General features: G+C 41.7%; 1 protein-coding gene across 2 annotated transcripts in view; it reads right to left on the bottom strand.

Moving 5' to 3' along the window:
- Window positions 1–12430, bottom strand: part of LOC128646092 (rho family-interacting cell polarization regulator 1) — a 439097-nt gene that overhangs the window by 102065 nt on the left and 324602 nt on the right. The window lies entirely within an intron of this gene.

Genomic DNA, 12430 nt, shown 5'->3' with positions numbered 1-12430 from the left:
TTTTCCTATTGATTCTAGGCTTTAGATCTCTCCAAATATAGGACTCAAGAGCAGACTGTATTTGATGAATGATGTGCGAGGCCGCAGATAGTGGGATGGTCTGCATGACATATAGCACGCGTGGCAACACATTCATTTTAACCACTCCGATGCGGCCCATCCAAGAGATGGTTTTATTTCTCCAAGACGATAGATCTTTAAGGATCTCGTCTCTTATGCCCTTGTAGTTCATGTCTACAGTCTCTTTTATGCATGGGGTTAAGTGAATACCCAGATATTTTAGTTTGCCATGTGCTATTTTTATTGGGCATGTACCTTCCAAAATTTGAAAGTCGATGTGGGGAATCGAGATATTCATAATCTCTGACTTGGAAGGGTTTAGAAGAAAGTTCGATACTGTGCCAAAGAGTTTGAACTCCTCTAGGGCCACCGTCAGGGACCCCTTCACATCCGATATCATAAGTAAGACGTCGTCTGCGTACATGGCAAGCTTATGTTCGTCACTTCCTACAAGGACACCATGTATTTCTGGGTTTGTCCGGATCCTGCTCGCCAAGACTTCAATTGTCAATGCGAACAAGAGCGGAGACAGGGGACATCCCTGCCTGGTCCCGTTACGAATCGTAAAGGCGTCAGAGAGTACTCCATTCACCCTAACTCTAGCGTTCGGCGCCGAGTACAGGGACATGATCTGATTTATAAATTTAGAGCCCAGCCCAAATTTCTCCAGAGTGTGTCGCATAAACTTCCAACTGACCCGGTCAAACGCTTTTTCTGCGTCTGTGGAGACCAGGGCCAGAGGGGTTCCAGTGTTGTGGGCATGCGTTATAATCTGGAGGACTTTTAGGGTATTATCCCTTGCCTCTCGTTTCGGAATAAATCCCACTTGATCAGTAGAGATCAGTTGTGGTAAGTATTTGTTTATGCGGTTAGCTATAACTTTCGCCAGAATCTTGATATCTGAGTTTAGTAGCGATATCGGACGATAGTTCTCTGGTCTATTGTCTGGTTTGTTGGGCTTAGGGATTACTGTGATATGTGCTTCGAGCATCGTATGAGGCAGGATCGGAGAGTCAGATAGCCGGTTAAAGAGAATCAACATTTCTGGTGCCAAAATGTCACAGAATGTTTTATAGTATTTAGCTCCAAATCCATCCGGACCTGGACTTTTCCCTGTTGCTAGATCTTTAATGGCTTGTTTAATTTCTAATAGTGTGAATGGAGACTCCAGCGCCTCGGAATCTTGGTCGGAGAGCCTGGGGACCTCCACTCTTTCTAGGTATTCCAATATCTGTTGCGTTTCTCGTGCTCGTGGGGGGGGGCTCATCTCCTACTTCATTTACTCTCTGTATGTTATAGAGGTTCTCATAGTAAGATCCGAAGATCTCAGCAATTGATTTACCGTCTTCTCTCTGACCCCCATCTGGATGAGTCATGCTATATACATAATGTTTGGTTTTTTTCCTAGCTATTGCTCTGGCTAGTAGACGTCCAGCTTTATCTCCTTGTTCGTAAAATTGTTGCCTTAAGATTAAGGCAGCTTTTTGATAGTCTACTTGAAGGAACTTCATGAGTTCCGATCTCGCTTGAGTCAATCTCTCGGCTAGTGTAATATCTGCTGGTATTCTTTTATGTGCTTGCTCCGCCGATTCTACATCAGCGAGCAACTTGCGATATTTCTCTCTCCTTCCCCTTATTATTCCAGCCTTTCGCTTGAGAAAGAGGCCTCTGATTGTACATTTATGAGCTTCCCAGATCACTGAGGCCTGGGAATCCGAGTCTTTGTGTATTTGGAAATATTCTATTAGTGCCCTTTCTATTTCCAGTTTGAATACTGGATCCTCCAGGAGGAGGTCATCCATCTTCCAGATGTATGGGGTGGCTGGTACATTGGACCACAATACGGTGCATGTGACCGGAGCATGGTCTGACCATGTAATGGGGAGTATATTGCTGTTCGTGGAGAGTGTAAGTCCGATCGTGTCTGTAAGCCAGTAATCGATTCTGGAGTATTTTCTATGCGGGTGAGAGTAAAATGTGTAATTCTTAGATGTAGGGTGGTGCAACCGCCAAACATCATATAGTGCTGAGTCCCTGAGGGTGGTTAGTATGCGTTTAAGAGATTTATGAGGGACGCTGGAGAGGCCGTCGGAGGTATCTAGGGCTGGGTCCAAGGAGGCATTTAGATCACCACCCAAGAATAGAATACCGGATTGGATCTCGTGTATTTTGTGAATTACTTTCTGAAGGAAGACCTGCTGAGATTGATTAGGGGAATAAACATTGACTAATGTTATAGGTCTATTGTATAGTGAACCTGTGAGGATCAGATATCTACCCTCTGGGTCCCTATATATTTCTGCAAGTTTGAATGGTAAGTCTGCACTGAATAGGACACCTACCCCATTTTTTTTCTGGGGACCTGAGGCGAAGAAGGCCAAAGGGTACTGACGACTATACCAGCGGGGTTCATGGCCTATAGCAAAGTGTGTTTCTTGAAGGTAAACGATGTTACCTCCCTGTCTATGTAAGTCTCTCATCACCATAGATCTCTTAGCTGGGCTATTCAGGCCTTTTGCATTTATCGAAATTAATTCTATGGGACGGGATACAATTCCCAGGCGTGGGTTCGTCATGCTTACCTTATTATTTTGGGAGAAAAAAAAAAAAAAAAAAAAAAAAAAAAAAGGGGGTAGAGGAGAATAGACTAAAGTTAGGAAAACCAAGAAATACTTACAAGGGATAGGGAAGAGTAAGTCACGTCACAATGAGGGAAGCTTAAATGTGAAGCACTCTGTATAACAGAGTCTTTGTTATAGAAAGAAACTGTAACTGGTATTATGCAGAAACTAATCCGCCTAGAAAGGGACGGATAATACTAATAAACAACAAAAGCAGGGGTAGTGTTCCCCGCCTACTTACGCTATATATATTTAACATTGAAAAAATAAACAACAGTAATAAGTGCATAGAAAAAGGTGCATTTTTCCCGACCTACCCTCCGTATGTTTCTGGGAGGGCTCCTGTGATGAACCTCTTTCCAAATTCCAGGGGGAAACCTAATATGAGGGTGTTAGTCTATGTGATGCGAGGGTCCTTGCCCCTTATGATACTTGATAAATTTAGTAATTGCTTTCAGGTGTTTTATGTACCTGTGGTAAACAGGATTGTTATCAACCACTTATATGCTTCTTGGGTGTTTTCTGCCTCAAGTGGGTAAGGGAAGACCTCTATAAAGATCAAAACTAAGTTTTCTAGGGAGAGGAAGGCCTAACGGTTATATATCCTCTGTTCGGTCCCAATTTGTCCTATGGGTTTAACAGCATTATTTATTCTAAAACATTCTCTTCTTATATACTAGTCTATAATTCTAGGGATCGGCTGTATAATATTTTCCTGTATCCCACAGATCTTGGTTATTATTAAATCAAGCATAACTATTGCTCTACTTATTTAGGGAGGGGCGTAGAGTAAGGGCTTCTGGAATTTACTCCAGAAGATTAGGGCTGCTGGACCGGAAACTCATGTCTCAGGGTTTTTATCTCAACAATGTTCCCTCTATTTGCCTCAAACTAGCTAGGGTACCTCCATTGGACTGTGAGTAACAAACCATTTGGGCCAGATGAGCCATGATTCAGTAAGATCTTATTAATGCCCCTGGGTATTGTGATGGTAACTATAGGGTCAGGTTCTGGTCTAGGTAATAACATATAAGTAGCCACATATGTATAGACACAATTGAACATCATTAGTGTTATAATTATAGACAAACATCTGGTTTTGCTACTAACATTATTCTACGGGATGCGATAACTCTAGGGATCCTCTGTATACTATATCCCTTTATCCCATAGTTCTTGGTTATTATTAATACAAGCATAACTATAACTCTACTTATTTAGTAAGGGGCTTAGATTAAGGGCTTCTGGAATCTGCTTCAGGAGAATGGTACTGCGGGGCTAGAGACTTATGTCTCAGAGTTTTTATCTTAACAGTGTTCCCTCTATTTGCCTCATCCTAGATAGGGTATTCTCCTCAGACTGAGTGTAATAAGCTAGCTTAGTCAGATGAGTCATAATTCAATCAGAACCTAGCAACATATAGGGATATCATGGTGACAGTTACAGAAACAAGTTCTAGTCCGTAAAGTAATAACATATAAGTAATCAAACATGTGCACACACAACTGAACATCATTAATACTGTGAATTATATACATGCATCAGGTATTGCTACTAATGTTATACTATGGATTGATCATAGGGATTACCATCAGTTAAGAATTGTAACAATTTAAAACACTAATAGGTTATAACTTATCTGAGGTGGTTCTCAGTGTCCAGGAGGTTAAAGCCCAGTTTCAGGGCTACTGCTAGGGAGGGTAGGTCAATTATTCATCATTTTAAAGGGATTTCACCTGTTATTTATTTTTTTAAAGGGGCATAAAACCCCTTTTTCCTTTCAAGATTCAGATAGAACATACACATTTAAACAACTTTCCAAATTACTTCTATTATCAATGTTGTTTCACTCCTTTGATATCATTGGATGAATGACTACTGAGAGCTAGCTTAGCACATCTAATCAGCCAAACACAACAATGGATACCAAGAGAACATTTGAAAATAGAAGTGAATTTAGAATGACATGATCTATCTGAATCGTGCAAGTTAAATTTTTAATTTCCTATCCCTTTAACTTAATTTGTGAAGGGTCCATAACTTCCATCCACAATTCCACAAGGGGCTGGTGTCTCTACAGGAAGCCAAATTACCAGATTTTTCTTTAAAGTGTTGCTAGGCGACACCATAAAATAGCTGCAGTCGGAATGTTGACAATGGTCAGTAGAGGACTATTGCTGCAAAAATCATGTGACAATAGAACACAGGTAATGATAGCACCCTTATCTACACTACCTGCAGGCAGTGGCTACACTCAGAATTTCTAAGTGCTCATTTAGCAAGAAAACAAGCAAGTTGTTTGCTGTTTTTTAACACAATATGGAGAGAAATCATATACATTCTTTGTGATTTTTTTTTCTTAGACCTAATATTGTAATATAGCAGCCTCTCATTCCTATACAGAACTCTGTATAATGAGATGAACATCGCACAAGGTAAAATTTGTGTATCTAAAATTGTTACTGACGAGACTTTGTAGATCATCTCGCCTGAGCAGAGAGCTTCAGATCAACAGGCCCATAGTATGAGTGAAGGTTAATTGCATTTAAAAGATGGGAAGACGTCTTAACCCCTTAACGACCAAGGACGTACATGTTACGTCCTACAAAAAACAATTGTTAACGACCAAGGACATACCCTGTACGTCCTTAGGGGTTTCAAGTGGTGGAAGCAATCGTGATTGCTTCCAGCCGCTTTCAGGGTATTGCAGCGATGCCTCAATATTGAGGCATTGTGCAATACCCTTTTTTCAACAACCGATGCAGAGAGCCACTCTGTGGCCCTCTCTGCATCGTCCAGCAATGGTGACGATCGTTGGTGGGTGGGAGCCATTGCAGGAAGACGGGTGGGCGTTCCATTGCTGGAGGATATCTGGCAGAGTTGGGCAGGATCGCGTGCGGGGGCGACAGGAGCGTGCACGGGGGCGGGGGCGGTTGGGACCGCTACACTATGGGACTTGCAAAGTGTAAAGGGAAGGAGGGGGGTTGGGGAATGTTATCTAAGGGATCTGGGAGGGTATTGAGGGGGGGCAGCTACACTACAGAATTTTTTTATTTTTTTTTAATACAAAAAGCTAAATTGTATGGCAAACTGGGTACTGGCAGACAGTTGCTAGTACCCAAGATGGCGACAAATAGATAGAAGGGCAGGGTTAAAGAGCTGTTTGGGGGGAATCAGGGAGGTTGGGGGCTAAGGGGGATCCTACACGGTAGAATATATATTTAAAAAAAAATACTTTTTTTTAGTACTGGCAGACTGGGGGACAATTGTGGGGTGGGGGAGGAAAGCGAGCTGTGTGGGAGGGGTCAGGGGGTTGGATGTGTCAGGTGGGAGGTTGATCTCTACACTAAAGCTAAAATTAACCCTACAAGCTACCTAATTAACCCCTTCACTGCTGGGCATAATACACGTGTGGTGCGCAGCTGCATTTAGCAGCATTCTAATTACTAAAAAGCAATGCCAAAGCCCTATATGTCTGCTATTTCTGAACAAGGGGATCCCAGAGAAGCATTTACAACCATTTGTGCCATAATTGCACAAGCTGTTTCAGTGAGAAACCTAAAGTTTGTGAAAAAGTGAACAACTTTTTTTTTATTTGATCGTATTTGGCAGTGAAATGGTGGCATGAAATGTACCAAAATGGGCCTAGATCAATACTTTGGGTTGTCTACTACACTACACTACACTAAAATTAACCCTACAAGCTCCCTAATTAACCCCTTCACTGATGGGCATAATACATGTGTGGTGTGCAGCTGCATTTAGCGGTATTCTAATTACCAAAAAGCAATGCCAAAGCCATATATGTCTGCTATTTCTGAACAAAGGGGATCCCAGAGAAGCATTTACAACCATTTGTGCCATAATTGCACAAGCTGTTTGTAAATAATTTCAGTGAGAAACCTAAAGTTTGTGAAAAAGTGAACAATTTTTTTTTATTTGATCGCATTTATCTGTGAAATGGTGGCATGAAATATACCAAAATGGGCCTAGATCAATACTTTGGGTTGTCTACTAAAAAAAATATATACATGTCAAGGGATATTCAGGGGTTCCTGACAGATATCAGTGTTCCAATGTAATTATCGCTAATTTGGGGGGGGGGGAATGATTTGGAAATAGCAAAGTGCTACTTGTATTTTTTGCCCTATAACTTGCAACAAAAGCAAAGAACATGTAAACATTGGGTATTTATAAACTCAGGACAAAATTTAGAAACTATTTAGCATGGTTGTTTTTTGGTGGTTGTAGATGTGTAACAGATTTTGGGGGTCAAAGTTAGAAAAAGTGTGTTTTCATTTTTTTCATCATATTTTATAAAAAAATTTTATAGCAAATTAAAAGATATGATGAAAATAATGGTATCTTTAGAAAGTCCATTTAATGGCGAGAAGAACGGTATATAATATGTGTGGGTACAGTAAATGAGTAAGAGGAAAACTAAAGCTAAACACGAACACCGCAGAAATGTAAAAATAGCCCTGGTCCCAAGAAAATTGCTGTGGTCACTAAGGGGTTAAAGGGACAGTCTAGTCAAAATGTAACCTTCATGATTCATATAGGACATGCAACTTCAAACAACTTTCAAATTTACTTTTATCATCAAATTTGCTTTGTTTTCTTGGTATTCTTTTTTGAAAGTGGTCTTCAAGCTAAGCCTTAAAGGCTGCCTCTTATCTCAGGGCATTTTGACTGTTTTTCACAGCTAGACAGCGTTCGTTCATGTGTGCCATATCGATAACATTATGTAGTTATTTATGAGTCAGCACCGATTGGCTAAACTGAAAACTGTCAAAAGAACTGAAATAAGTGGGCAGTCTGCAGAGGCTTAGATACAAGGTAATCACAGAGGTATATTAAAAGGATATGAAACCCAGATCATACATGGCAATAAATAGTGCTCTTAAAAATGGATAACATTCTCGCAAAACTGCTGCCATGTAGGGATCCAAAAATGGGCCGGCTCCTAAGCATACATCCCTGCTTTTTAACAGAATATACAAAAGGAGAACAAAGTAAAATTGATAGTAGAAGTAAATTAAAAAGTGGTTTAAAGACTGCATGCTCTATCTGAAGCATGAAAGAAAAATGTTGGGTTTCATGTCCCTTTAATAAAACCGTGTTGGTTATGCAAAACTGGGGAATGGGTAATAAAGGGATTATCTATCATTTTAAACAATAAAACTTCTGAAGTTGACTGTCCCTTTTGAGGGACATAAACCCCATTTTTTCTTCTTTCATGATTCAGATAAGGCATGTAATGTGATTTTATACAACTTTCCGATTTATTTCTAAAATATGATTTATTTAGTTCTCTTGATATCATTTGTTTAAAAGGATACCTAGGTAGACTCAGGAGCTGCTGATTGGTTGCTGCACATCAACTCCTCATGTTATTAGCTCATCCAATGTATTAACTAGCGCCCAGTATTGCATTGCTGCTTCTTCAACAAAGGATACCAAGAGAAAGAAACAAATAAGATGATAGAAGTAAATTGGAAAGTTGTTTAGAATTGTATTGGAAAGTTGGAATCTGTAGACATTAGTATACATCTAAAACTTTGGGTTTTGGTTAGGAGTCTGAAAATCAGCACAATGTTATTTAAAAATAAGAAAACACAGAATTTATGCTTACCTGATAAATTACTTTCTCCAACGGTGTGTCCGGTCCACGGCGTCATCCATAACTTGTGGGAATATTCTCTTCCCCAACAGGAAATGGCAAAGAGCACAGCAAAAGCTGTCCATATAGTCCCTCCTAGGCTCCACCCACCCCAGTCATTCGACCGACGGACAGGAGAAAAACAGGAGAAACCATAGGGTGCCGTGGTGACTGTAGTTAAAGAAATAAATTCATCAAACCTGATTAAAAAACCAGGGCGGGCCGTGGACCGGACACACCGTTGGAGAAAGTAATTTATCAGGTAAGCATAAATTCTGTTTTCTCCAACATTGGTGTGTCCGGTCCACGGCGTCATCCATAACTTGTGGGAACCAATACCAAAGCTTTAGGACACGGATGAAGGGAGGGAGCCAATCAGGTTACCTAAACGGAAGGCACCACGGCTTGCAAAACCTTTCTCCCAAAAATAGCCTCCGAAGAAGCAAAAGTATCAAATTTGTAGAATTTGGCAAAAGTGTGCAGGGAAGACCAAGTCGCTGCCTTACATATCTGATCAACAGAAGCCTCGTTCTTGAAGGCCCATGTGGAAGCCACAGTCCTAGTAGAGTGAGCTGTGATGCGTTCGGGAGGCTGCCGTCCGGCAGTCTCATAAGCCAATCGGATGATGCTTTTCAGCCAAAAGGAAAGAGAGGTAGCAGTAGCTTTTTGACCTCTCCTCTTGCCAGAATAAACGACAAACAGAGAAGACGTTTGTCTGAAATCCTTTGTTGCTTCTAAATAGAACTTTAAAGCACGAACTGCATCTAAATTGTGTAACAAACGTTCCTTCTTTGAAACTGGATTCGGACACAAAGAAGGCACAACTATTTCCTGGTTAATATTCTTGTTGGAAACAACCTTTGGAAGGAAACCAGGTTTAGTGCGCAAAACAACCTTATCTGAATGGAACACCAGATAGGGCGGATTACACTGCAGAGCAGATAACTCAGAAACTCTTCTAGCAGAAGAAATAGCAACCAAAAACAGAACTTTCCAAGATAACATCTTGATATCTATGGAATGTAGAGGTTCAAACGGAACCCCTTGAAGAACTGAAAGAACTAAATTCAGACTCCAGGGAGGAGTCAAAGGTCTGTAAACAGGCTTGATCCTGACCAAAGCCTGAACAAAAGCTTGAACATCTGGCACAGCTGCCAGTCGTTTGTGTAACAAGACAGATAAAGCAGAAATCTGTCCCTTTAGAGAAATCGCTGATAATCCCTTATCCAAACCTTCTTGAAGAAAAGAAAGGATCCTAGGAATTTTGATCTTACTCCATGAGAATCCCTTGGATTCACACCAACAGATACATCTTTTCCATATTTTATGGTAAATTTTTCTAGTTACAGGTTTTCTGGCTTGTATCAGAGTATCTATCACAGAATCCGAAAACCCACGCTTAGATAAAATCAAGCGTTCAATTTCCAAGCCGTCAGCTGGAGGGAAACTAGATTTGGATGTTCGAATGGACCCTGTACAAGAAGCTCCCGTCTCAAAGGTAGCTTCCATGGTGGAGCCGATGACATATTCACCAGGTCTGCATACCAAGTCCTGCGTGGCCACGCAGGAGCTATCAAGATCACAGAGGCCCTCTCCTGTTTGATCCTGGCTACCAGCCTGGGAATGAGAGGAAACGGTGGGAACACATAAGCTAGGATGAAGGCCCAAGGCGCTACTAATGCATCCACTAGAGTCGCCTTGGGATCCCTGGATCTGGACCCGTAGCAAGGAACCTTGAAGTTCTGATGAGACGCCATCAGATCCATGTCTGGAATGCCCCATAATTGAGTCAACTGGGCAAATATCTCCGGGTGGAGTTCCCACTCCCCCGGATGGAATGTCTGACGACTCAGATAATCCGCCTCCCAGTTTTCCACTCCTGGGATGTGGATCGCAGATAGGTGGCAGGAGTGATCCTCCGCCCATTTTATGATTTTGGTCACTTCTCTCATCGCCAGGGAACTCCTTGTTCCCCCCTGATGGTTGATGTAAGCAACAGTCGTCATGTTGTCTGATTGGAATCTTATGAATCTGGCCTTTGCTAGTTGAGGCCAAGCCCTGAGAGTATTGAATATCACTCTCAGTTCCAGAATGTTTATCGGGAGAAGAGACTCTTCCCGAGACCATAGACCCTGAGCTTTCAGGGAGTCCCAGACCGCGCCCCAGCCCACTAGACTGGCGTCGGTCGTGACGATGACCCATTCTGGTCTGCGGAAGCTCATTCCCTGGGACAGGTGATCCTGGGTTAGCCACAAACGGAGTGAGTCTCTGGTCTTCTGATCTACTTGAATCACTGGAGACAAGTCTGTATAGTCCCCATTCCACTGTTTCAGCATGCACAGTTGTAATGGTCTTAGATGAATTCGCGCAAAAGGAACTATGTCCATTGCTGCAACCATCAACCCTACTACTTCCATGCACTGAGCTATGGAAGGTCGTGGAACAGAGTGAAGAACTTGACAAGCGTTTAGAAGTTTTGATTTTCTGACATCTGTCAGAAAAAACATAATTTATGCTTACCTGATAAATTCCTTTCTTCTGTTGTGTGATCAGTCCACGGGTCATCATTACTTCTGGGATATTATCTGCTCCCCTACAGGAAGTGCAAGAGGATTCACCCAGCAGAGTTGCTATATAGCTCCTCCCCTCTACGTCACCTCCAGTCATTCGACCAAAGACCAACGAGAAAGGAGAAGCCAAGGGTGTAGTGGTGACTGAATTATAATTTAAAAAATATGTACCTGCCTTACAAAACAGGGCGGGCCGTGGACTGATCACACAACAGAAGAAAGGAATTTATCAGGTAAGCATAAATTATGTTTTCTTCTGTTATGTGTGATCAGTCCACGGGTCATCATTACTTCTGGGATACCAATACCAAAGCAAAAGTACACGGATGACGGGAGGGATAGGCAGGCTCATTATACAGAAGGAACCACTGCCTGAAGAACCTTTCTCCCAAAAATAGCCTCCGAAGAAGCAAAAGTGTCAAATTTGTAAAATTTGGAAAAAGTATGAAGCGAAGACCAAGTTGCAGCCTTGCAAATCTGTTCAACAGAGGCCTCATTCTTAAAGGCCCAAGTGGAAGCCACAGCTCTAGTGGAATGAGCTGTAATTCTTTCAGGAGGCTGCTGTCCAGCAGTCTCATAGGCTAAACGTATTATGCTACGAAGCCAAAAAGAGAGAGAGGTAGCAGAAGCTTTTTGACCTCTCCTCTGTCCAGAATAAATGACAAACAGGGAAGAAGTTTGGCGAAAATCTTTAGTTGCCTGCAAGTAGAACTTGAGGGCACGAACTACATCCAGATTGTGTAGAAGACGTTCCTTCTTTGAAGAAGGATTTGGACACAAAGATGGAACAACAATCTCTTGATTGATGTTCCTGTTAGAGACAACCTTAGGTAAGAACCCAGGTTTAGTACGCAGAACTACCTTGTCTGAGTGAAAGATCAGATAAGGAGAATCACAATGTAGGGCTGATAACTCAGAGACTCTTCGAGCCGAGGAAATAGCCATTAAAAATAGAACTTTCCAAGATAACAATTTTATATCAATGGAATGAAGGGGTTCAAACGGAACACCCTGTAAAACGTTAAGAACTAAGTTTAAACTCCATGGCGGAGCAACAGTTTTAAACACAGGCTTGATCCTAGCTAAAGCCTGACAAAAGGCCTGGATGTCTGAATTTTCTGACAGACGCCTGTGTAACAAGATGGACAGAGCTGAGATCTGTCCCTTTAATGAGCTAGCCGATAAACCCTTTTCTAAACCTTCTTGTAGAAAAGACAATATCCTAGGAATCCTAACCTTACTCCAGGAGTAATCTTTGGATTCACACCAGTATAGGTATTTACGCCATATTTTATGGTAAATCTTTCTGGTAACAGGCTTCCTAGCCTGTATAAGGGTATCAATAACCGACTCAGAAAAACCACGTTTTGATAAAATCAAGCGTTCAATTTCCAAGCAGTCAGCTTCAGAGAAGTTAGACTTTGATGTTTGAATGGACCCTGAATCAGAAGGTCCTGTCTTAGAGGTAGAGACCAAGGCGGACAGGATGACATGTCCACTAGATCTGCATACCAAGT

The sequence above is a fragment of the Bombina bombina genome, chromosome 1, assembly GCF_027579735.1.
Source record: "Bombina bombina isolate aBomBom1 chromosome 1, aBomBom1.pri, whole genome shotgun sequence".
Classification (NCBI taxonomy): Eukaryota; Metazoa; Chordata; class Amphibia; order Anura; family Bombinatoridae; genus Bombina; species Bombina bombina.
Note: the sequence above shows the minus strand (reverse complement) of the source record. Positions and strands in the feature narration are given on the sequence as shown.